The 25,638-nt window shown below is 38.3% G+C and overlaps 1 protein-coding gene across 12 annotated transcripts in view; it reads right to left on the minus strand.

Moving 5' to 3' along the window:
- The window catches only part of LOC132332309 (poly(rC)-binding protein 3-like), a 497,066-nt gene that overhangs the window by 272,501 nt on the left and 198,927 nt on the right, over positions 1 to 25,638 (minus strand). The gene's annotated exons all lie outside the window — the stretch shown is intronic.

A 25,638-nucleotide genomic window follows, 5' to 3' on the forward strand; every position in this document is an offset into this window, starting at 1 on the left:
CTGACTGCCAGCCCCTGTCCCATTTCAAGCACCCCTCTTTTATACTGCAAATGCAGCCTGGCACACATTCCCTTGCACTAGCCAGGAGTGTTAAGAGCAGAACCCAGCCACGTCTAATTCTTTTCATCCTGATGGACGCCACAGCAGTTAACAGACAGCTGGTCATTGAACTGCTTGCACAGTTCTCACCTCCTCCAGTCCATGGCTGGCCATGGCAGCTGCAGTTCTCAAGAGTGGTTTCAGCCTGAGCAGTTCAGACATGGCAAGGAGAGCATGAACTGTGCTCAGCAATAAGCCAAGAGAAAACAGAAACAGACTGTTGGTGAGATTCAACCCAGAGCTGGAAATCTAACAGGCAGGAATACAGCTTGGTGTGCTACTGCATGCAAACCTCCTGTTAGACATCAAGAGAGGCTCCTCCACAAAAGATCTTGGGCACATTTCTTCAGTTGCAGAGAGTCCTTTTTCAGAACAAGGAGCCCAGTGCATTGCTACAAATACAAATGATAGATAGCAACAGTCTATTCCTGAACACTTGTTGGTCCTGACAGGCTGCATCAGAGGAATTTTCAGCTGACTGTTTTAATGGAGCTCACACATACTCTTAGTGATTATTAATTACCTTTCAACCTCAACAACAGCACAGTACGGAGTTAATTCTTCCAGAACTGCAATATAGGCAACAATTATTTCAGCTAAAAATCCCTGCAAGGCTTACAAGAGTGCTCTGCTGTTCAGTAAAGTCTTTACTGAGTGACAACAAGTTTTCAATGGTTCAAATGAAAGAAGGTGTAATAAATACTGCTATCCATGTAACTCTTTAGGCAATACTTTGCTTCAGCGTCTGAATGAAGAGGTTAGGGCAGTCTGTCCAAATTTAAGTGTTGGTGGTGTTTTTTTTCTATTTTTCCCACCACCAGCACTTTTTTTCTGTAAATATTTCTATGTTATTAGCCCCATTATTTTCTTGCCAAGAACACATTACTTCAGCCATTGTAACAACATCTGTCAAAGCTCTTCACATGGAACTAGACTTAACTATGGGTGGTGAAAATAAGCATTTTCTACAGAAAGCAGTTGGGCCTAGTATTGGGTTACCCAGTGAGCTCACAGAGGGCTCATTAGCTTCCTTTCAGCCTGGAAACGAGAAAATTAATTAAGAGTGTCTGAAGTCACAGGGGAAATAGGATGAGTTCTCCTGATTTGGTAAGGAGACATATATATACATCTATGCATGCATATGTAAAATACTATGCATGTATAACACACACCAAAGACTGATGTAAAACTGGCAGTTTGTCTGCAACAAGAAGAAAATGTCCAATGCAGTTAATAAAAAACCAAAATAATCAGGGGAATCACTACCAATAAGCATGGATTTCTCAAGGTGAATGTGCATTACCTAGTGTTCAATATAGATTGATCTTTTTTAGTTGTTTTTACTCAGTGAGGGCACAAACGTAGCCTGGCTGCTTCTTCTTGTGGCAGTCACTGTTACTCAAGAGCTTTAGAATTCCACCCCTCTATTAAATTTGCCTTAAGCTCTTTTAAAAAGGAGACAGCTCTCAGACACATCCAGAGAATGGTCATGAGAGTCTTGTTTCCTTAGGAAATTAGGTTTAAGGAGGGGAAAAGATTATTAACCAAAAAAAAAAAAAAAAAAAAAAAAAAGAGGAAAAGAAAAGGGAAAAAAAAAAAAAAAAGATGAGAGATATAGTTAGAATGAAACACTACAGAGAATTTCTGATTTTCTGGCTCTGAATCCTGACTGTATATTTGTAGACTCTTCAGACACTACAGGTACAAAACTGTACACAGTGACCAGACTGTTAGAAAGTGGCTACATTTCTATAAAGCAGTGAATTACACATCCACACTACTGTGCTTCAGATGCATCAGACTTTCATTTTGGAAGGGATTCAAATTTGCCCAAAGTTTTAGCTTTCCCTTGAACTTACTTATTCTGCACAGTGTTGCTCACAGCCCCTATTTTCAGCTGCCGTTTCACTGTCTAATTGGAAGTATTACAATTGCTCCTAAGGGAATACTAAATAAGACCTATGTAACAAGGGGGGAAAAAAGTTATTTTTGCTTATGTTCCTTTTCTTTCAATGTGCATCATTTAAGAGAGATGTAACGTATTTTAATCTCAGATTTATTTTTTTGTTTCCTGCTGCTTATGAAGTGAGAAAACAAATCCTTGATTTTTAAGTGGTCAGTAAAAAAAAAAATTCTAGGTAAGTTTTTTAATATTCATAAAATGTTTTCATTAGCATCATTTTTTATTACATCACATGCAACTGTGATACAGTGTAGGAATAAATACCTCATGGAATTCTTTGGAAAAGTGTAATACCATTGCACAGGATTATTGAGGGCTCACAGGTCAATGTCCAAAAAGTCAACAGATATATTAATGTATTTTTTAAGAAGTAACTTATTGCATTGGTTTCAGGGAAGACACTTATCAAAATCACCATTTACCACCACTGAAAGATGTCATTGTATTAGCTGTACCATAATTATTGTGTTATAAGAGCACTCAGAAAAAAAATCAAAACTTTTATTTCCAACATAAATAATAGGTGATTCTGAAATATGCTTTTTTTATACCCATGCAACTAAGTAAAACCAGTAGTGTATGTGTGTGGAAAAGAAGGTAATCTGCCCAAACTGATTAATATTTATACTTGATATTTTAACAGCTCAGACTGAAACCATGCCTTCAGAAAAAACCCAGCTCAGAAAAAGTGTATGCATTTAAATGTTAATTTTATTCACTCTATAAACTATTCAACATTCAAATTGATAATTATGTCTGCCTTCTGCTTTTTTTTGTTTCAGAGCAGAAATAATTTTATGCTTTGAAAGCAGAGTATTTTGCTTGCCTTTTCACACCTAAGGAAAGCAGCATATCGTCTGTTCAGGAAAAAAATTAGTTTTCTGAGAGTATGAACTACTAATACTGATAATAGTTTCCTGTCTTAGAAGTCATTAAAAAGCCATTTTGCAAATGCCACAGAAGGAAAAATTGGAAAGAAAAGCTCACCCTGGTGTCATTAAAATTTACTTTAACAAACACTATTATGAGAAATTAGGATTCTATGTTTAATAAGCAGCATGAGCAAAGAATGGAAGCAGATTTATGCGAGCGTCCCACAGTCATAATGCCACGGTCCTAAGAGCTGGATCTGTGCACTGTTGGTTTACTCAGCAGTAGGAGCATGTTCCAAATCAGGCAGCACTGAGGCTGCAGCACTGACTGCCCTGAAATTCACCAAGGCACACTGTGCACTGTGGATGTGTTTATGCTGGCTGCAGAAGAACAGATGATACACAATGAGGCATGAAGCCTGCTGGAACAAAGCTCCTGTCAATGTTTTGTGAGCTGATCTAACTGAGTTTAGAAAACATGTCATGTGGTTGAAGTGGGCTCGATCTGGCAGAAGACTGAAAGAGATATTCTGTACCAGTTTTATTAAGCGTTTCTGGTACAGCTTTCAGTTCAATTTTACTAAAGGCTTGTCCAAATTTCTAGAAAGATTTATTTACTTTGCTTTCCTTTGCACAGAAGTTCAGGTTTCCCATAGTTCTGATCTGGTATAATAGCAAACCTAAAGGGTCTACTTCTGAAGTTACTTATGCTAACAAAAATCTAGGGAGGGACTCTTTCCATACATCACCTTAGTTTACCTCATGACCAATCCTAAGGCTACCTAATGGACAAGTACTTGGGGACCTTTCAAGCAAATCTGTTAAATGTCTGATGGACCTACAATAATGTCTTGAGCTGAAATAGTAGCGCACTTCTGAAGCAGATCTTCCACTTTCTACTTGGACTCATATCACAAAAGGAACTCATGAGCTGGACTCTTGGTATTTGCATCCAAAGAAGAGCAATGAAGCTGGTGAAGGGTCAAGATAACAGAGTCCAGTCTGGAGAAATATAAGCTGACAGGGGACCTTATGGCTCTCTAGAACCTCCTGAAAGAAGGGTGTAGTGAGGTGGACGTCAGTCTTTTTCCCAAGGAAGAAGAGATAGGATGAGATGAAATGGCCTAAGTTGCACGAGGGAAGGTTTAGATTGTATATTAAGAAAGATTTCTTCACCAAAGAGATTGCCAAGCATGACACAGGCTGCTCATGGAAGCACTTGAGCCCCCATACTTGGAGATGTTTAAAGGACAGGCAGATGTGGCACTTCTGGACATGGTCCATAGAGGTGGACTTGGCAGTGTTAGGTTTAATAGCTGAGGGTCTCTTCCAACCTAAACTACTCTATAAACCAAAATATGTGCTCCACAAGTGTCTAGTGCATCCCCCTGTTAAGGAAGGCTCAGCCCAAGGAATGACACTGGAAGAAGACCTTAGTAAACCTACAGACAGCTGCTGTGGCTGATATTCAGTATGTTCTGATTGTCCTGACCTGTCACCCTGCTGTTGAGTCTTCTAAAATGGGACAGCTTTATGCTTTTTCTCTATCTAACAATTGAACTATTGTCTAGATAAAGCCACCATGCATTAAAGACTCTGGAAGAAGATTTAAGCTCAAATTTAGTGGAGTGGTAAATTGTGAGGTAAGAAATGGATGCCAAATGCAGTAATTTTCACCAAATCTATATTTTGAATGCATACAATATAAATTTAAATTACATAATGAGGAAGGAGGAGCAAAGTCAATCAGGATAAGGAAAAGTTTATAATCTACAAAATTTTATGTAAGTGATTAATCTGTATTTCCAATGCATGCACAGTAAGCTGACATAGCTCAGAAAGTTAAAAACTATAAGAAAAAAGGGCCTAAAATAGTCTTGGAATATATTGGGCTTGAGGCTTTTTTACTTGCTTGGTTCTATTTTGGGGTTTTGTTTTTAGGTTTTGTATTTTTTTTCCCCACTCTTTTTCTGAGAGATAGAATATAAACATTATTTTTCTGAGCATTAACATTATTTCAAAATAGGATACTAAACTCTTTTTTTATTGCATTACAGTAAAACAATATTGCAGGTGTTGCTGTTTGGAACTCAGTCAAATGGTGTAGGCTCTGTTCAAGGTAAGTATTTCCTTATTATTTTATCTCTTGCCCAGATTTTACCTCTAAAACATATTGAGAAAGCTTGGTGTCCAGGAAAATCTAGACAAGATGATCAAGGACTGACTCAGCTGGATGACACCATTATTGGGATTAGTAGATGATGACTTGGTCATCATCCAGATGATGTTAGATAAGAAAGCCACCACAATAAATTTTGAGGAAGATAGAAATAATAGATGTTTTGTATGGCCCAAGTAACACGATGGAAGTCTGAAATTAGTTCCAACTTTGAAGTTACCCTTGTTTAGTGCTACTGCTGAGGGGAGCAGTGGCTTGGACCAGATGGCATTCAGAGGTCCCTTCTATCTTAACTAATTCTATGACTCTGTGATTTTTAATATTTGCTACCACAAAAGTACAATTACCCAATAGGGAACACACAACACAACTTTGGCCTTGTCTTGTTTCAAGGCTCAGTGTTTTGTTCAAAGAGCATTTCATGTCCTGGAGGAAAGAATTCCTGCGGTCAAAAGATTACAGTGCTTCACTGCAAGGAAAACACATGAGTTTTTACACAAAAAAGGTTTATCTCAGAACTTGAGCCTTTAATTTAAATAAGCCTACACTACAGGTGAACTGAAGTTACTTAACACTCACAGAGCCTTGCAATTACATGGAATAAAGAAGAAACAAATTTTGTTCCCAGACTCCTTCTGGACTGTGTCATCTTAAGCAAGCTACTTAAAAAATAAAATCAAAACATCAATATTTCAATAGATATGAATTTTTTGTCACTCTAAATAAATCAGTGAGCAGTTAGGAGCAAACAAAATTATGAATTACATGTATACCTAAGGCCTGAAAAAACAATTGATTCTTCTTGAAGTTCTCCTTACTTCTCCTGTTGGTGACAGTAGCCATTTAAGTACACAATAAATAATATTCCTTCCTATTTGATGGATTGGCAACTACAGATAGAAATCACAAAATCAGGTTTCTAGTTTCATTAATAATTATTTGGATGCACACACACACACATGTATCTATACAGATATAAACATTTGATAAAACAAAATTTACATTTTTGAAGCACTAACATTTTATCTATAAGCATGTGCATTAGCTAATTCTCCTCAAACTGATAAAGTAGGAAGATGAATATTAATATTTCTTGTTTAGCTGCAGGAAAATCATGAGACTGTGATGAGCAGTAAGTGATTTTTTGCAAGACCATGTATCAAATTAACATAAGAACTTAGCTGCTGCTTCAGTGCTCATTCCCTCACTTCATACTGCCTCTAACTTGATTAGTTTCTTACGACTAACCATTAATAATTCTACATCATGCAATCATCCCTAGGTAAAAGAGAAGTTTATTCTTAATAAATGTCAGGGAACCTAAACAATTTTAGAGTACCACAAAATGTACAATAATCAGAGTAATTAAAGTGGACTCTGTTTGATCATGGCTGTTACCTGATATACCCAGCCAGTAAGTCTCTCATAGGCTCTAATTGCCAGACAAAATTACATTTCAAATGTATCAGGCAAAGAGAATATTTTCTTGCATTTAGAGTAATTGTTTTTCTTCTCTGCCAAAATCTCAAATAACCCTTTCTTCTTCCTAGTAAGCTGAATATATAGTAATAGTAATAACAAAATACAAAAATATCTGTAATAAGCAGAAGCCTTGGTAAAAAAAAAGAGGTAATAATTTTCAGTGAACAACAAAAACCCCTGTAATTTGACAGAGAAGTAGAAAGAATTCAATGTAAATACATCTGATCACCCCACACAGCTTTTAATCAATTAGTCTAATTTAGCAAAGCACATGTCTGCATGCTTAGGATTAATTTGATACTGCCTTTATGGTCGCAGGTCTTGAGGACATGAGCAGGCGACTGAAGCTGGGTCTCTGGTGTTTCATCGTGGCTCAAACCAGCCAGTGAAGTAAATACAACATGTGAGAAGGTACCTGGGGCTCTACCTGTCTTCCTATAAGTGGGTAATTTCTAACTGGTTAACCCCACAGAGCCATCTATATGGCAAGCAGATTGAGAGTAGGTGCCAGCTATCAGACTATCCATATTCTCTTGAAAGATGCACACAAAGGGCATCTACAAACATAAGTTTCAAAGATGACAGAATTCCAGATTCAATTATTCATTTATTTCAGGCACAACTATCAGTTCTGTTTCTTTGGTGGTAAGGCAAATAGGTTTGCCTGTCCACTCTTGAGTTGCACTCATTTTGCTCATTCAAAATCCTTTAGGAGTCACAGAGGGAAAGCGTGGAAACTTTGAAAAGCTAATAAATCTTTACAAACAGCACATCATGCTTGGTAAGCTTAAGAGGTTTCACATCTTAAGCTTAAAGGGTTTTGGAAATCACACAGTCACACAATTAAACACCAGTTTCTGTTAGCACTGTGAACTCCACCAGCTCTTAAATCCTTTCAGCTCCATGGGCAAAGCCCCCTACCCCATGGCAATTAGCATTTGAAAAAACCCAGCAGCAGTAACTCCACAGTGCCAGGACCTGCCCTGCCTCTTGACCCCTCCTGATGTCACATGCTTCTTTGTTCAGCCTTCTCTGAAGTGGAAGAGGAAGCAACAACCAGGTATGGATGAGATCAGGTCTGAAATTCCAGGGACACTTGGAAAAACACTATAGCTTCTGTAGGATTGTCCTGTTAGGAAAGACAGAGAGCTAGCATCACATTTGCACTCTGCCTCCTGGCCCCAGGATAAGTAATTCTCTCTGCCTTGAATGATCTGGCCTGTCACTTATGCAGATGGCAGCACTGATGGACTGCTAGCACTGCCTGTAAATTAATTTCCAATTAACTGTACCATCCCCTTGATAGACGGCGCTAACTCCCTCCTTTCTCACTCCTGTTCCTACTGCCTGTGCCAACAGAGACTGGAGGCACTAGCTGCAGACAGAACATCAAATTAGCCCTTCAGCCTTTTCTTAATTGTATTCTCCTGAGCTTGGTCTCAACCTCAGAAGCTGCTTCAGTCTCAGCACTTCACCTTTGATCAGTAGGGCCAAAGCTTTAGCAATCCCTTGGAGACTCCTCCACTCCACACTCGTGAGATCCCACCACAAGAATTTCCTCCAGCTCTGGGGTCCTCAGCATAGGAGGCACATAGAATCACAGAATATTCTGAGCTGTAAGGGACCCACAAGGATCATCGAGTTGGGCTCTTATGTGACTGGGATCAAGCCCATGACCTTGGTGCTGTTAGCACCATGCTCTACCCAGCTGAGCTAAGCTGTGAAATCTGACATGGACCTGTGGGTGCAAGTCCAGACCAGGGCCATGAAGAAGGCTGAGGGGATGGAGTAACTCTCCTATGAGGAAAGGCTGAGAGTTTGTTCACCCTGGAGAAGAGCCAGCTCTGGGGAGAACTTATAGCACCTTCCAGTTCCTTGGGAGCCTACAAGTGAGCTGGGGATGGATTTTTCACAAAGGCATGAAGGGATAGGACAAGGGGGAATTAACCTGAAGATGGATAGGTGTAGATTAGATATTGTGAAGAAATTAGAAGTATAGTGCGACACTGGAATAGATAACCTAGAAAGGTTGTGGATGCCCCATCCCTGGAGATCTTCAAGGAGAGGCTGGATGGGGGCTCTGAGCAACCTGTTCTAGTTAAATATGTTCATTTCCATAGCAGCAGGTCTGGACTACATGACCTTTAAATGTCCCTTCCAACCCAAACTACTGGAATTTATGCCTGCACTGTGGATCAATAAGTTGATTTTTCAGTCTAAAGGCACTGCTAGAATTGTGCCTCCACTAAATCCAAGGAAAAATTTTCTTGTGAAAGCACCCAGAAGCCAGTGCACACTTTTTCCATTAGGCACATTATCAGTAGCATGTATCTAGCACTTCAGCTGTACCTACAAATTCTCATAATACTATGGCACAAAATACAAAGGAAAACCACAATTCAGAAGTTTTACTAGAAGTAAAGAATTCCCTGATTTGAGAGCGTTTTTATGTGAATAATCTGTGATCCTAATACATTGTTTACTCTTCTTCTGCCACACAAATAGTCCTCTTACTCCAAAGACTTCTGTCCAGAGTTCCTGCATGGTTGCAACCCTCAAACAGATGCATTTTTGGATGAGCATGGAGAAAGTATTCCCATTATTTTATAGAAATCTGACTTTCCAGATAACAGCAGCAAACAAAAATGAGCTTGAATCACAAAAGGGTAAATCATATAAGACACAAGGATATTTGACAAGAAAAATGAAATGTCTTTGTGAGAAAGGAATTTCCATGTGTCTTTGATCAAGCCTCTGAAAACCTGAACCTTTTCACCAGAAATGTCATCTTAGTAAATAGGTATTCTTGTAGTGACAGTGACTCAGGAGTGTGAAAAGTTTTCAGCTGTTCCTTCTTCCACCCAATACCAGTACCCATCTTAATCTACACAATATAGTATAGTTCTGTGTTATAAATATTAGATTGGACATCCCAAAAACTTGGTATAATCTGCAATAAATAAGAATGTTCTTCAAATACAATTACCATTACTGGAATGAATACATCAGGCACAGTCCTTCTCCTTCCACATTTAGCTGCCTCAAAGGTCTAAGCACTAACAGGAACTGAAAAAGCTTTTCCTGGAAAATGTTCAGTATAGAAAAGATAGCGTAAACTGCAGGTAACACAGTTCAAGAATAATGAAATCATATTCCAGGAATAGACACAGGTTGCTCCAGGCTGAGATAATGGAAACAACTTAGGGCACCATTTAAACTAAATCTAAATTATGTCTGTGTGAGAGAGCTATAAATTCAGGCAGAAAGAGAAAGGAGTAGTTACATGACTGTGGGTTTTCAGTGAAGCTCTTTGGATAATTGTTGAACCTGAGTTTTTAATCTATAATTGAGGTGATTATTTAATTTGAATTTTATTAGGAACCATGCACTGTAGCAACATCCTCTTTCAGTTTACAGATGTCAGCTGGGTAAGACAGGCGTGAAAACCCAGAGTGAAACAATACACCTCACTGAAAATTCAGCATGTGTAATTAGTTACCTAAAGGACTGATTAATTAAGTTTGGTGGGAAGGTTGCTTCCATCATACTAAATCCTTCCTGAAAATGTACAAATATTCCAATAAGAGCAATCAGAAGGAAACCAAATTATAGAAGATTGCTACTAATATTTCTAAGCTTGCAGAAATTCTCTTTTGGATGCTACATACCACGGTGAAAAACTGGAATTAGATCTAAAAAGCATTCCATCTCCAGTTTCATATATCAGAGGAATTTCATTAAGTTATATTGTATATTCTTATTTATAAGACTTTAACAGAGAGAAAAAATATTAATATCTTTCAGAACTTGTATTTTTGCTAATACCTCCTGTTTCTAAAAAATGCCTTTGATTTTAATTGCAGTTGAATATTTGCAGTAAATACAGATCATACTACCTAGAGACCATTAAATACTTTTAATATTTTTAATGGTCTCTTACAGCACTTAGGTTTCTAATGGATTATAAAGTTCAGACACACAACCTGATAGGTTGAGAACCAGTACTATGAAATAAATTAAATTTCCAGATACTTATTTATTCTTTCCTTAAAACAATAGGTGATATCTCAAATGTAACCTTTATTAGAATCATAAAACCTGCCTATTTATTTTGTTTTTGTTGCTGCTTCCTGTCTAAATCTGGTACACCAAACAGACTCTCAGACAGCCCTGCTTTCAAAAAGTAAGACTGTCAGGTTGCATCTGTGTAATTTTCAACCTACTTTGATTTTCTGAGCGTCAGCCACAAGGTCTTCCTGTAATGGCATATTATGTTTTCTCTGTTAGTATTCTGCAGAACAGGAACAGAGTTCTGATGTTCTTTGTTCCTTACTTGGGCAACACCATTCTGACTTTTCAAAGAGCCTGCCTCAGCAGGGAAAGCTGACCTCATCCATTTAACACAAGAAAGGGCAGAACTGGGAAAATATTAGCTGCACATTCATCTCTTGTTTAATATCAATAATGTGCATTGTAGTATAACCTAGCAGCTGGACAGTTGCTGTGCTTTCATCTCTTCATACCACACCACAGACAGAAACAGGGAGCTGGTAACCTGCAAGGAGGCTTATAACCTTATAGGAGTCCTTGTAAATACAACTAAGGGGAACCATCTTGGACTGAATAATATACTCAGGATCAGGTATCCATGTTTTTCTTATGTTGCATAAATTTATAGAATGACTAATTCATATCACCACATAAGCTGCAGCATTATCAAGCATACAAATATGGCTGTACCTGAAAAATGACAGCCAAAAAAGTACATGAGCATTGGCAATACTGCATAGGAGGCATCCATTTCCTGTAAGAGTTACAAGTTGGTATTTTTCAAAACGTTGCAAGCATTTACATTTTTAGTACTAAAGTTTTGTAAAGACAATTCTTACGGTATTCTTCAGAACTTCTGCCTTTAGCTTTCAGACTTAAATGTCTTAAATGTACCAAATTAGATCCATTTAATTAGTTATAAGGAAGAAGTGTTTTACAAGGAGGGTAGTGAGACACTGGAACAGGTGGCCCAGAGTGGGATGGTTTCCCTGGAAACTGTCAAGGTCAGACTGGAAGGTGCTCTGATCACCTTCTGATTTAGTTGATCTTGGTCACTGCACAGGGGTGGGACTAGGTGACCTTTAAATGTCCTTTTTAACCCAAACTATTATATGATCCAAATTGGAAGCCTCAAATGTCTGGACAGAGAGAGGCACAATTTTGAACTGCTGTCCTCACACATCAGTTATCAAACTCGGCTGGGAGGTTATTCCTACAAAATACATTTCAGCTTCCTATCAAAATTTTTTTCCAAAGGAGAGAAAAATCATTAACAAACAACCTTTCTCTCTGTCCCTTGACACCTTCCAGGGGGAAATATCCAAACATATTTTCTCAGACAAGAAATTTTTATGAAACAGTACCTTCCAGGCTGCTTTGGTTTGATCAATATTCTACTTGTTTTTCTTTCTTCCACTGCAGCTATTCCACTTGGCATAAGCCACTAAATAATCTTCCAGCCATAAGCTGAATTCTCAGAGAAGAATAACCACTACCATAAATTCTGTGTTTCTTTCCTTCTCCTCTCAAACCCAAAAAATATTTAGGACTTTTACCAGTGCAATGGAACAGAACTGCTGGAGCCACCTCCAGCTTTCAACTCAAATACCATCCAACAACTTCCCAAGTAAACACCCACAGGACAACAAGTCATAGGTGGATAGCTGGAGAAAAATTTTTCCTTCTGCTGCACTATGCAGAACATAACTCCAAGTCAACCAAATCTGATTGGATGAAATAGAAGATTTAACCAGCCCACCATCTTGCACCCTGAAAATGATCAGTAAAAGGAACAAAGCTAACTTCTGAATAGCATATGTACCTGACAGGAATGCAAGGAAGCAAATCCCAGTCACCAAGAGTAGGTGGGGCAGGTCTTCTGCAAATTCAGTAGACATCAGCACCCACAGCAGAGCTCCATGATCTACTGCCTCTCAGCTGCAGCATCATCTTTCACTGAGAGCTGTCAATCCACACCTACACTCTGGTGGAGGGGACCCCCAGCACAGAAAGTTTTAATGCATTTACTGCTCCCATTTCAGGTGAGGTTATGCACTGGAAACATTCATGATTAGTAGAGCATTATTTCAAAACAAAGAATCAGTGATGCCATTTGTGACTTGCTGGCACTGTACCCCACCAAGTCCAAGATGGGTGTGGATGCACACAAAACCAGAGAGCCCCTTTGCTGCTTCTTGTCTAACAGAACTTTGTCACTTACTGGCAAAAAACAGCTGGAAACAGAAGGTGCCCAAACTCAATTTTTCCAACCATTTTGAAATTAAAAACCTTTAAAAATTCCCCAGCAGAAGCATTGTGAGTTCAAACTCATTGACAATAAACATGCTGTTTTCATTTAGGCTTTAGTAGTAGCTCATGGATCTCCCATGGAAGGTATATAATGAAGCACAATTCCAGTGAATTAGAAGTGTTTTTGCTTTCAAGCCTTGCCACACGTGTTCTGTTTTTTATTAATATCAAATGTACTGTAGTTATACCACTAATGAAATATAATTATATGATACATGCAACTTCTTTATCCGAGAGCTCCCAAATCAGAATAAAACTTCAGTTACCTCACTTTGAAGCTATGAAACCATAATCATGTGCAGAACTGGAATGAAAAAATTCCTATTCTAATACTGAAAGATCTCTTTAAAACCCACTGTTTTCTTACAAGGTTGTCTCAGAGACAGTATTTATTCAGTTAAAAATTAACAAGGAAGATAAGCCAGCAAGCAAGTTCCAAACATACATTGCTTCTACCTTGAACATGATAATTTTGCACTGCTTTTCTTTTTTTTTCAATTTGAGGAGGGAAAAAGCATCCTCCAGAGATTGCTCTGCACCCAAGTAAGGGATGCAATTAAAAATCAGTCTTGTAAAACATTATTGTTTCTCTCAGAAAGGATAGCAATCACAGTCTTGTGCAACCTGAATGTGAATGAGATCCTTCTGTATCCCGTGCAATTTCACCCTTTTCATCAGAACTGCTAGTCCCTGTGTGCTCAAAAGGTAAAACTAGGATAGTGAAGCTGATAATAAGGAAAATCACCACCTAGACTGGCAGACTAATAACAGATATTCCCTATATATTATTGTCCAGACAATAACTTATAACTTCTGTCTGGACATACGCTTTCAGTGTACTTCTGATTTTAATAATTTTTCATGAGATATATGCAGATATAGTATTTTAAACAAAACCAGTTCCCTTCATCTACTAAATTAAGCACATAAGTACTGCAAACAGCCCTTAAAATACATTTTTATTTTAAAAGACTTATATGTACATGGGCCATGATATTGGTAGGAAAAACGTCAGTCAAATGTAATGTCTATTTTTCACTGCTCTGCCTCTTGACTACCACTATAAGCAACTGATGCCTAAGGAAAGAGTAAATAAGTGAGGGGATGGCAGCAATATTTCCTCAACAGCCAAGGGACTTCCCAAGTCAAATCCTGTGTCTATACCTTTGCTCTGATAGTGCTTCAGGGGGATTTTGCCAAGAATTCATTAAATGATTTCACAGGCTGATTGTGTAAAAGACTGTCCAGCAGTTTTAAATTTTTTTGAAATCTTTCAGGTTGAAAAATTGTGTTTGATACCCGATTCCTTGCACCATAAGAAACAGAATAAACAGTCTGCACTCTTTTCCACACTCTTCAAGGTTATATAAAACTCTGGGATATGGTTCAGATATGTTTCTCCTAATGTGAAATCTGTCAGTGAACTTCATCTCCTCATAAATGGAAGTTGTGTTGTACCTCTTCATTGCTGGCCTTTTTACTCTTTTCACATCCATCTTTCTCTTTTGAGAAAGAAATCCAGACCAGCACGCAAACTTCAGTACGTGAACACACTGTGGCTTCTGCAGGCAGATGTGCAGCACTGTAAGACATTTTCCTTTCATTATTCTTTCTCACTGGTGCTCAATTTTGACTGTTACCTAGTTTGAAGAGAAATTTTCAAGGAGTGATATACAGCATTGCTCCAAGACCTACTATCTAAATGCTAATGGCTAATTTCGGTACCATTAATGCAAAATGTGTAGTCTAGGTTGGTTCCAACTATGAATTTTTTTAGTATTTGAATCTGAAATTTCATCTGCTATTTTTCTGAAAGATCACTCTATAACATCAAGTTTTCCTAGACCTTTTTGCCACAAGAGTTATCTCTCACTGCTCTTAATCATTTTGTCCAATCATTTGGCCAGTTCTGTGCAATTCACATTTAAAGTACTAATTTTAATACTTTAAGGAATGTAGCAAAAAAAGAATTAAGGCTTGAATTAGAGAACTAAAAAAAAAAAAAAAAAAAAGAACAAGAGTACTAAAGATTCTGATAACACATATATATGAGAATGATTTTCTTTTGTCTTTGACATGCCAGCACCTGATTTCTGCCACCCAAACTGTAGAGTAAGAAAACCACTCATTTTTTTAGGATTACAGTGCTGCTATAACTAAGAAAAACAGGAAAAACTGAGAAAAGCATTTTCCAGTTATTTGCTTAAAGTCAAAGAGTACTTTATCTTGCATAAGTAGATATGGAGAAGGTAAATTAAAATAACATTTCTAATGCTCATGGAGCTATTAAATCAGCAGAATAGTGTACCTTTCTTTTACTGTAGGATCATATATACATACATATTAAATAAACCCCTGAGCATTCAATCCATGTGCTTTATGTGCTAAGAAGAATATTAAAGAATTGGCTCTATGCTGCTCTTTTCCTACTCTGAAATGTAGCATTAACTTGTTTCTCCTATGATGGGATTGCACATCTGAGAGAAAGTGGTTGTTGATTTTAGTACTAAAGAGACATTTCCTTCTGTGCAGAAGGGCTAAATAACTGCATGTGACTATTTTGAGGAGGTGAACCAACTACGCTCAACCAACAAAAGGAGACTAAATCTAATCATAATTCAGAAATTAAATTTAGAAGCTATATCATTCTCCACACATTTCTCCAACTTATGTTTCCAAATGAAGTCCTGGATGGCAAAAAGCAACTGAGAAGGTAAACATGCAGTCCACTTATGTGTGAGTTACAACACACAGTAAAATCAGCTGTGAGCATGTGGAGAACGTGTGGTCTCAGTCTGAGTGCAGCTCTGGCATGGCCATGCAACAGAGCAGAAAACTTAATCGATGCACACAGTAAAAGACCATCAGCTTGCAGAAGGGACCTCACTGATTCTGCCATTTGGTCTTCCACATAATTCTAGAGAAAGATCCAAATTAACCCGCCAAGCAAGCACCAGGGAAGGATCAAGCTAAAACACTAGCTGGTATTCCTAGTAAATACAGGAATGGCACTGCTGCTCAGATCAGAGTGTGTAATTGCACTGGGAAATATGAAAATTCTCAATAATAATGTTTTATTACAGTTAAGTTTAAAAGCCAGAAACAGCACATTTTGGCCAGAGAAAGATGTGGTTGCAGTCCAGATCTGCAAACAGAGCTAAGCACTTCACTGCTATTTTACTCACAACATGAGATTGGCTCGTGAATGCTTTTGTTGGAAACAGTCTCAGTGCTCCTAGCTTCCAACACCTTCTGCTGGGCCACATCTCCTACACAGCTGGGAAATTTCATTCTACTTAGCAAAAAGACTACAGCTAATTAAAAGCAGTGTAGTCTTTTGGAAGGCAAAGAAAGGAGAGTATTCAACCTCTCCATCACTTCAAACAAAAATGCTCACATTCAGTTCTGCTAACAATTTTGGAGTATACAAATCAACACTGACTGTGAAAGGCAAGCTTTAAAAATGCTTTACATGCATTGAAATAATTGATATACTTAAATATTCTTTTTTTTTTTTTTTTTCTCCTTAGAACAGCTCTACAGATATTTCAGAAAAACATGCCACACACTGAAGTATCTTCAGCTTTTGCAGTACCTTTGGGAGACAACTCCAGCTAAGAGAAATGCTCCTGGTAAGGGCAAGCATACATTTAACGACAATTAAGGTACAATACAACCCTTCTTCAGACAGGGAACTGTTGCTTCCCCTACACTGATCATTCCCAAATATGGGGTTTTTGCAGGTGCTCCCCTGCAGGTGCCCAAGTCAGAACAAAAGACAGAGATGTTCATACTGATGGGGGAGGGAAGGGAAGGGAAGGGAAGGGAAGGGAAGGGAAGGGAAGGGAAGGGAAGGGAAGGGAAGGGAAGGGAAGGGAAGGGAAGGGAAGGGAAGGGAAGGGAAGGGAAGGGAAGGGAAGGGAAGGGAAGGGAAGGGAAGGGAAGGGAAGGGAAGGGAAGGGAAGGGAAGGGAAGGGAAGGGAAGGGAAGGGAAGGGAAGGGAAGGGAAGGGAAGGGAAGGGAAGGGAAGGGAAGGGAAGGGAAGGGAAGGGAAGGGAAGGGAAGGGAAGGGAAGGGAAGGGAAGGGAAGGGAAGGGAAGGGAAGGGAAGGGAAGGGAAGGGAAGGGTTATGTTCTTCTTCCCCCATTGTATTAATCTTAGGTGAGTGCTACAAGCAATTAGGCTTGACTTATGGTTCCAGCATCATCCTCACCCAAAGATGTTAGGGACGTAACTAAAGAAATCAAATAACTGCTGTCAACCACTCCATTTTATCAAAAGACAAACTTTTTTCTCCTGCAAATCAAATTTATCTGTGCTCTCAGCCTCCTTCAAATCCTTACACTGCTGCATTGCCAATCACTGAAAAAAAGTTTTTCAAGACTGCTACTGTGGTCCCACCCAAGTCAATGGGTGACACTATGGGGGGAGTTAGAGGACTTAGCTCTTATTCAAATGCTCAGGCAACTGGAGGGGTACCTATGGGAAAGACAGTCACCAACATGTAGACATTTTACATGGAAAATACTGACACTTTTTTAAATTGCTGATGCACAGATCTGCACTATGATATCAGTGGAGAAAATGACTACATTGCAAGTTCAAGAGACTGATAAAATGTAAACTCCTGACAGATAACAAGGAAATAGTTATACTGTTCTCGTGCTTTAATTATTTATATATTTTTTTGCAAAAGCTAATCTGAACAATAAAAAAAATTGTGAGTTCTTATTTTATAAGTGAAGGCAACATTTCCAAAATGAAGACGCTAATTAACATACTCATGACAATGTTAAATATTCAAGATTTAAAATAAACATTGGAGTAATTTAAACAATTTTCTACCTTGGAATTTCCACCTCTTATTTTCATACAAAAGAAAACCAAAAAAAGGTTTCTAGAGTGTTTGAGACTCCACTCATAAAATGGAGAATGCCATAACTAGATTCTGAAAAAAAAAAATCTGAAAGGATATATTTTATAAATCAAAAAATGCTCAAGGGTGTTTCTTTTTTGTTGATTTTAACACATTGCATAATACTGAATTAAGATGATGTCTTCAAGAATGTGAAAATTGGAAAGGGGAAAAATATCCACCTTGAATGAGGCCTGACTGTGACTCTGCATTCATGTTTACTCTCTACAGAAAACAAGAAATGCATACTTTTTTATTTTTATGAGAAAGTACATTTTTGGGAGGATGAAACATCACAGAAGAGTAGCAAATGTTGAACCGAGAAATCTCTCAAAAGCTTTTTCAATTTCACACTGCTCCAGTAGCCTTTTTATCTGAACATCTTGTCTGTGCATTTTACAAATTTCCAAGCTGTTGTAATGCTCCCAGACTGACAGTGCCCAGCAGAGCCAGGTAGCAGTGGGGCCTCATTGTACCAGCCAGAGTACAAAACACAATGGCACATGTTTTATCTGCCCCAAATTGCTTCTGATCCGGCAGCTGGGACACGTGGCTGACGGGCGATAGCGCAATCACAGCCGTCAGACAGGCCCTTCTCCAGTGATGCTGTCATGATTTCACACACGGCTTTAAAGTAATGTTTATCAATCCCACACATGAAGGTTTTATTCTGAAGACAATTAGGCATTTGAAATGTCTCCAGCCACCGACTTTTCAGGAAAGCCCAGGTTACCCAGGCTCCAGGCTCTTCTCTCTCCAGCACAGCACACATGGAGCCAGCATGCTCTGCAGCCCTCTGGAAGCTGTCTAGGCAGAGTCCTTTTAGACACAGCTATTTCATTTTGAAAAAGCAGCTGAGGCTTTTTATTCCCTGTGTGGTATTGCTGCTCCCAAATTGCAAGTGATCATAATTTCATGAGAAGCAGTTTAGAAAGTGAAAAAAATAGAAACCCAAACAAAATAAAAATCCCAGTTGGCTACTTTCCCTATGTAGAAAATAGTAAACTTACTACAGAAGTTGCTTACTACATATCTGAATTTACTGCCACACTACATAAATGTCCTAGTTTTGCCTCTACTTTCCATTCTAAAAATGGTATCAGAATTTTTGCATGCTTGTTCATTTGCAGGGTTGGACTCAACTGATAATCTTCAGTTTGAATGATCTGTGAACAAGAGCCTCTGATACACCACTGCTTAACCACAGGCTTGTGGTTAAACACCTCTTATCCTCCAGGCCTAACTAAAAATGGATTTTAAATGGCACTGGTATAGAAGCAATGCTGTTTTCACCTACACCTTTCACTCAAAGAAGGTATTTGCCCCTTCAGGGTTCATTCAGCATTCAGACAAAAAATGTAAGTGGTACTGCCTATCAAGGAAGAAGCTACTCCTAAAACTGCTTTGATTAGAAGGAAACTTCTGCTCTGATGATGCTTGGTCCTTTTCAGAAGATTTTTCTCCAATTACTCAATTCTGTGCTTGGGCAGCTGGAGAAGGTGATCGATCAATTCTCTCTTCAAAAAGTAATAACTTTTTAGAATCTTTTTTATCATAAAAAACACACATATATGAATAATAGGCTGCTTCTTAGCACCTGCTTAATTATTACATTCAAACTATATCTCTTCTACAGGCATTTTTAATTTATCTCTAAGAGGATTTATGGAATGGAGACGCTATTTAAAAAACAGATTATGAGGTCAGTGCAGCCCCAGGTATTTCATTTCAGCTTTTACAATTAACATGCACACTAGAAGTGCTGGAAAGGTCTCTGAAGAACAGTGGATTTGCCAAGTGCTCTGGCTGTCTCCAACATGCATTTTCAAGGGGAGGTAATGGAAGACCAACAGCAAGTATCAGAAAGCCATAGAAAGGCTTTAGGAGAGAGTGCTGAAAAAAAAAGACATGCCATAAAGAAGCACCAAGTACAGAATTTATTTATTTATTTATTTATTGCAGTAAGTTACACCAGTGAAAAAGATCAGCTTCGCTAAATGGACCTTGTTGAGAATGAAGTGAGCTTCACTCTCTCTTGATAGTTAACTTGCAACTGCCACACTTTGGTGGCAGAATTCATTGAACCTGTGTCTGTTTTTAAAAGAAATGTGCCTTCAAGCATTACCCTTTGACCAGTATTATTATTTCTATCTGCCTCAGGAAACACAGAAAGAGCACTTTAGATGCTGTCTTATTAGAGATAGGGCTGTGTAGGTCAAAGAAGGAAAATACCAGGACATGCTATTAAACCTAAACTCCATTCACTGACCTGGAACCAGGGCAATGCTGTGAGAGCTGTCCCTCTCTGGGAAAACCACTGCCTGTTTTAACTCAAGCTTGGAAAAAGTCTCTGAAGAGAACTGAAAGGATATGGATTTGAACAGAGCTACTAATACATATATAAGCTGTACTATATAGGATGCATCCTGAAGGAAAGATGGCATTATATCACTATTAGGGAAAAGCAGCACTGAAGGGGAAAAGCAGAGAAGAAGGAGAGAAAGGAAGAAAAAGAAATCAGGAAAGTAGAGACCCAGGGGGTGAATTAGTAGAGAATAGTCAGTGGTTTCATTTTCACTTGTCTCTCCAGGCCTTGGTACTGCCTATAGCTCAGCTTACTATATTTAGAAATGGATGTCTTCCTGCCGGTTTATTCAGTGATTTAAACTCAAAAAAATTCTCTTGTTGGGGGAAGAGAAAGGGAGAGGGTAAAATATCCTCTTGTGCCACAATGACTGCCATTATATTTCAGATTCAACCAACTCTTCAATAGAATAAGCCACCCAATTTTGAAGCAGAACTTGGAGTCAAATACACTTGCATAATTTCAGCATTAGTTGTTGGATACAAAAAAGCATTCATTTATTTCTCCATTTGTTAGCAACTCCAGTCTCTGAAAGATAACTTGGTTTCCCAGACACAGTTGGCAGGAAAGTCAGATTTTCAGTTTATGAGATACCATTATTTTCCTTTCCACCAGCCCTGCCACATATTTACATCAGAAACAAACCAGCAACTCTTTGAAAATTACCAATAAACAGAAACTCAAACAAATATTGAATTCCCGAGGAAAAAACCCAATAGATTTTCTGACATAAAATACCATTTTTTCCATTATTTGGCTGGTCCATCTTTATGCCAGCTGAACAAGAGAAAATTGGGATCAAATTAAGAGGTGCTCTCAAATGCAAAATTCTCTACCAATTTAAAGCTAAAGCATGGCTGGAACAGATGACTGCCTATTAAGCCTATGGGAAGGATGAGCAGGTGATCCCAACCTATGGAAAGGATAGCTGTATTCTGAGGGGGAGAGGAAGGGTTACTAACAGTAAATCTGAGTGGTCTGCTGGAAACTTTCACAGGGAGAGAGCTGAGCAGCAAATGCTGTCCAAAATGGATACAAATATGTTGTCAAGTTTATGTGACAGATCCATTATGGGTGAACAGCTTAGCAAAATGAACTCGATCTCAACTGTCTCACAATATAAATGCCACAAGCTCAGAAGGACCTGAGCTTCCAGTTCCCCCATCCCTTACTCTGAGGTTTGCAAAAGCGAGGAGGCATTCAAGAGAAGAAGCAGGACAAGGAAAGCCTTATTCACAAAAACAACCACTCTGGGAAAGACCCTCCTGTCACATGCCAATTCTGCCACACTGTGAAATTACACATTTTCAAACACATATGCTCCCACAGTTGCTCTCTTCTTCCCCAGCTGCAGAAAGAAAATTTCAATGCAGTTACAGAAAACAAGTCATATATCTATTGGCATATTCTGATTTCTCAAATTACACCAAAATGTCACAGCACGTGACATTTTTTCCTATCATGAACTAATGAAAGAGCACAAGAAAGACAGTTAATGATCAAGTGGTGGTAGCAGCTTGTAAAATGACATTTCCTCATGATATATACATGGTACATATATGTGTAAATGAATACTAGAGCTTTTAAAATGTACTCAGTTTTCTAAACCAGAATATTTAATACGAAGTTAAGTTTTATGATAGCAGTTAAGGCCACATTACAACTTTGCTTGTGGTTATGTGATTTTTCAGCAAAAGGCATTTCAGCACATGTTTAAGTCTCATTAAGGTCTCAAGAATGGGAGCTTCCTGGTTTGCTGAGCCATGGCATGAGCAACCAGCTGAACTCACAGGATCCTCAGAATAACCACAGTACCAAGGCAGCAGGGAAAAGATGAAATTCACTTTCTCCACTATTCAGGAAGATTTCTCTAGCACTGCGATGAATTTAGATGGAAATGAAATAATCTACAAGATCTGATGCTATTTCTTCCCTTTCAAATTACTGCTAGAGGAGACACCAAAGTTTCATAGAGGATCTCTTGCTAATTCAGTACAGTACAAATATTGCAACAAGTGTAGATCTGAGTGCAGGGACACGTGTAAGAGTTTATCAGAGAAAAGTCATGGTCAAATATGTCCTCCTAGCCAACAAGCTGAGAGCCAAAATGAGGCTCTCATCTCATAGATGCCCTCATTGCAGAAAATACTGACAGCTCCACTTGTTTATCAAAATCTAACCCTGGCCTTGCTCCAAAATCCATGTTTGATGGCCTTAAGTAGGAAGAATAGCAAGGAATCCCTCCTGGCTGATGATCATCTAGCTTAGTGTGCTACTCCACAGGATGAGATACTGCTGAGAAGACGCACAAGAGTTTCATGCACAAACCCAATCATGCAGGAATCACTTTATATCTTTTTCTCTTTCTCTCTGCTCTCCACTCTTCCTCTTTTCCAATGCTACAGCACAAGAGCAATCCAGCTACTGGTGAAGTCTTACTGTTTTTCAATTCTGCTCAATAAATGAACTGAGAGCTGACACCATGGCTCCTGACCTTAGCCAAGGTCTGACAGTGAGTTTCCTGCCATTGCAACTCAGCCAACACTGTGTGGCTCATTCATGGGGCAAGGATTCCTCACTTATATCCAGGAGCCAGCCAACGTCCCCCATATAAACATACATTTGCTGACACAGTTACTCAAATCCACCTGAGTAATTCAGCAATCATTTGCACTTCCTATTCACCCACACATTTTTTTAAAGCAGGTAGCCCAGTGTTTACTGCAATACAGCTTTTTAAGACCTATGTACCTCAATATTTGCAGCAGGGAGGATACTGGTGCCAATTCTAGCTCTGGAGGTTTTCTGAGATGAAGAAGCACTTTTGCTTTTCTTTAACTGGCCAAATTCTCACTGGTCATGATTTTTTTGTTTGTTTAGTCTGCTTTTCTGTTTGTTTTCTTTTTTTTAAACCAAAAAAAATTATATTGTTGTCATGAACTCTGATTAGATAGCCAATCTAATAGACTTTGAATTTTGTATTTTAGTCTCAAAAGACTGCACAATATTATTAGTACAATTTTTTGAAAGTAAGTGATCTTCAGATCTTCAGTGTGCCCATATGAAATGAAAAGAGATAGTAACTTATGTAATCATCTGCCCTAAGTTACCATTTCCGGATGATGACCTTATGAGACTGGATAAAGAAACAGCCATTAACATAAACTGGTAGACTGCCATGAAACCAAAGGAGAAAGATAATGAGCTATCAAGCACATTAGCATGAACTAAACCTGAAACAAACAACCCACATATTTAAAAAAAAAAAAAAAAAGTAATAAACCAGCCTCCAGTCTTCAGTATTTACTGCACATATAATGTCAGGTTGTTATTTTCACTGACATCTTTCTGAGCCTCTGCACACTGCAGTACCCTCTATTAGAAACAATGCTGTCAGAACAGAAATAGCTTCATTTTCAGCCCTATCTCCACTGAAAGTTTATTTTCGATTTTTTTCAAGTCCAAATTCATCTCTGGGGGGAACCATATATAATGGTATCACTGTAATAAATATAATAATTAATTTAAAAACAAAGCAATATAATGACTGAATTTTAAAGGTGAGTTTTCTTGTGCTCTTTAACATATAGTCCGTGTTCTATGCACAGTTTACTTCTCCTGTACTTTTGAACTACATGTGGATGGTGCTCCTTCATTTTCTCTACACACCAGTTACTGGCATTATTCCTTAGCAGAGAAGCAACTTTTCCTAAATACCTTCAGCAAATTCTATTCTCTTCTGCCATCCTTAGAGAACCTGTCTGAACCTGGCCATTATGACTCCAATTTCATCTCCTTTGTACTTTTGCTGTGTTCAAGCCATGCAACTGATAATTAAAGCCTAATGAATCAAGGTGGGGAGTTGCCATCACAACAAGTAACTAAGCACTAGCAACCAGAGAAACCCAAGGTACTGAACCAGGGATAATGAAGGGTGGTTTTAACTGCATTTTTTCAGCTTCTCACTGTATCTCCTCCGCTATAACCGCTGCCACTGAACTTTCACTTTTGGGCTCTTCATTTCCCTCCCTGTTCCATATTTCCAACTTGCTGGAATGTAATTTCCTGAAACAGCTGCCTGTGTGCCTGCCTCTCTTTTTCAGCAAAGTGCTGTTCCTCCTGCAAGAAAAAAAGTCTCACTATCCTTCTACCCACATAATGAACTGTATGCACATGAAATCCACTGGCTGCCATCTGTTTTCCTGGTGGATTTTAGGACATTAATTATGTTACTATGAAAAAACTTTCAACGTGCTCATGGCTTGACAACATTGTATGCATTTTACAGACTGTTATTCTGTCACTCTGTTTCTGGTTTAAACCTGTGGTACAATCTATATTCCATTTCCTCAGGATCAGACCTTCCAGAACATTGGACACTTGTTCCTGTCACAGTCTTAGATCTTAGATTTTTCCTCTTTAAAGGAAAGATCTTATCTACGGAATGCATTGATCTTTTCTGCTACATAACAGATACTCATACACACAAACACCAGGAAGAAAACCTCTCCTGGAAAGGTGAGCTCATGCAGTTCTCTGATATGAATACTTCTCTTTCTGCAAGGAGGGAAAGATCCACTTATTTCTGCAGTGCCATTTTTCCTTCTCCTGCTTCCCACAAGCAAGAATGGATTTATCCGATCCATGATGAGAGGCAACATAGCAATGAAAAAATATATCCACTTGATCCAGTGTTCTCAATCACATTTACATACACATGTGTGTAACACTGATTTCTCTCAAGCACTCCTGCAGTATGAGTGCAACTCTCATTTGAGGCATTCATGCTCAGACCCCATTAAGTGCCTGCCTGTATAAAAAATTGCAAGGTATTGCATGCACACAAAGTAAACTTCATTTTATATAGGAAAGGAAAATTTTCTGAGCAGTAAATCACAATGTACTGACATTTTAGAAGCTACTAAATTCATGCATGACATATAGGTCTGGGTGGCAAACTGTTCTGGTGCTAAAAATATTATCATATATTTTACCTTCCCTGTAATTTAATTTACTGTCACTTCATCATCCCAGTGTTAGTCTGGTGCTACCAGTTTGCCTTTGATGGTCTGTATCAATTTGAGTGAAAATGGACATTTTTTACTTACCTTAATTGCTAAATCCTAACCATAAAAAAGTTAATGTAAACAACAATATGTACTGTAAATAGGACTGAAAATCCTAACAGGGAAAAAAAAATATATATATATGTATGTGTATATATGTATATATGTGTGTGTGTATATATATATATCTATCTTGTCTAGATATATAATATATACCTTGTCTAGATTACTTCAGAAAATGTAACCTTGCAACTTGAAAAATTACATCATTAAGCAGTCTCCTAAACTGGTTTTCAGAGATGGCAAATTAATAGCTATTTATAATTTCCTTTTTTTT

Source organism: Haemorhous mexicanus, chromosome 1 (assembly GCF_027477595.1).
Source record: "Haemorhous mexicanus isolate bHaeMex1 chromosome 1, bHaeMex1.pri, whole genome shotgun sequence".
In the NCBI taxonomy this organism is placed as follows: domain Eukaryota; kingdom Metazoa; phylum Chordata; class Aves; order Passeriformes; family Fringillidae; genus Haemorhous; species Haemorhous mexicanus.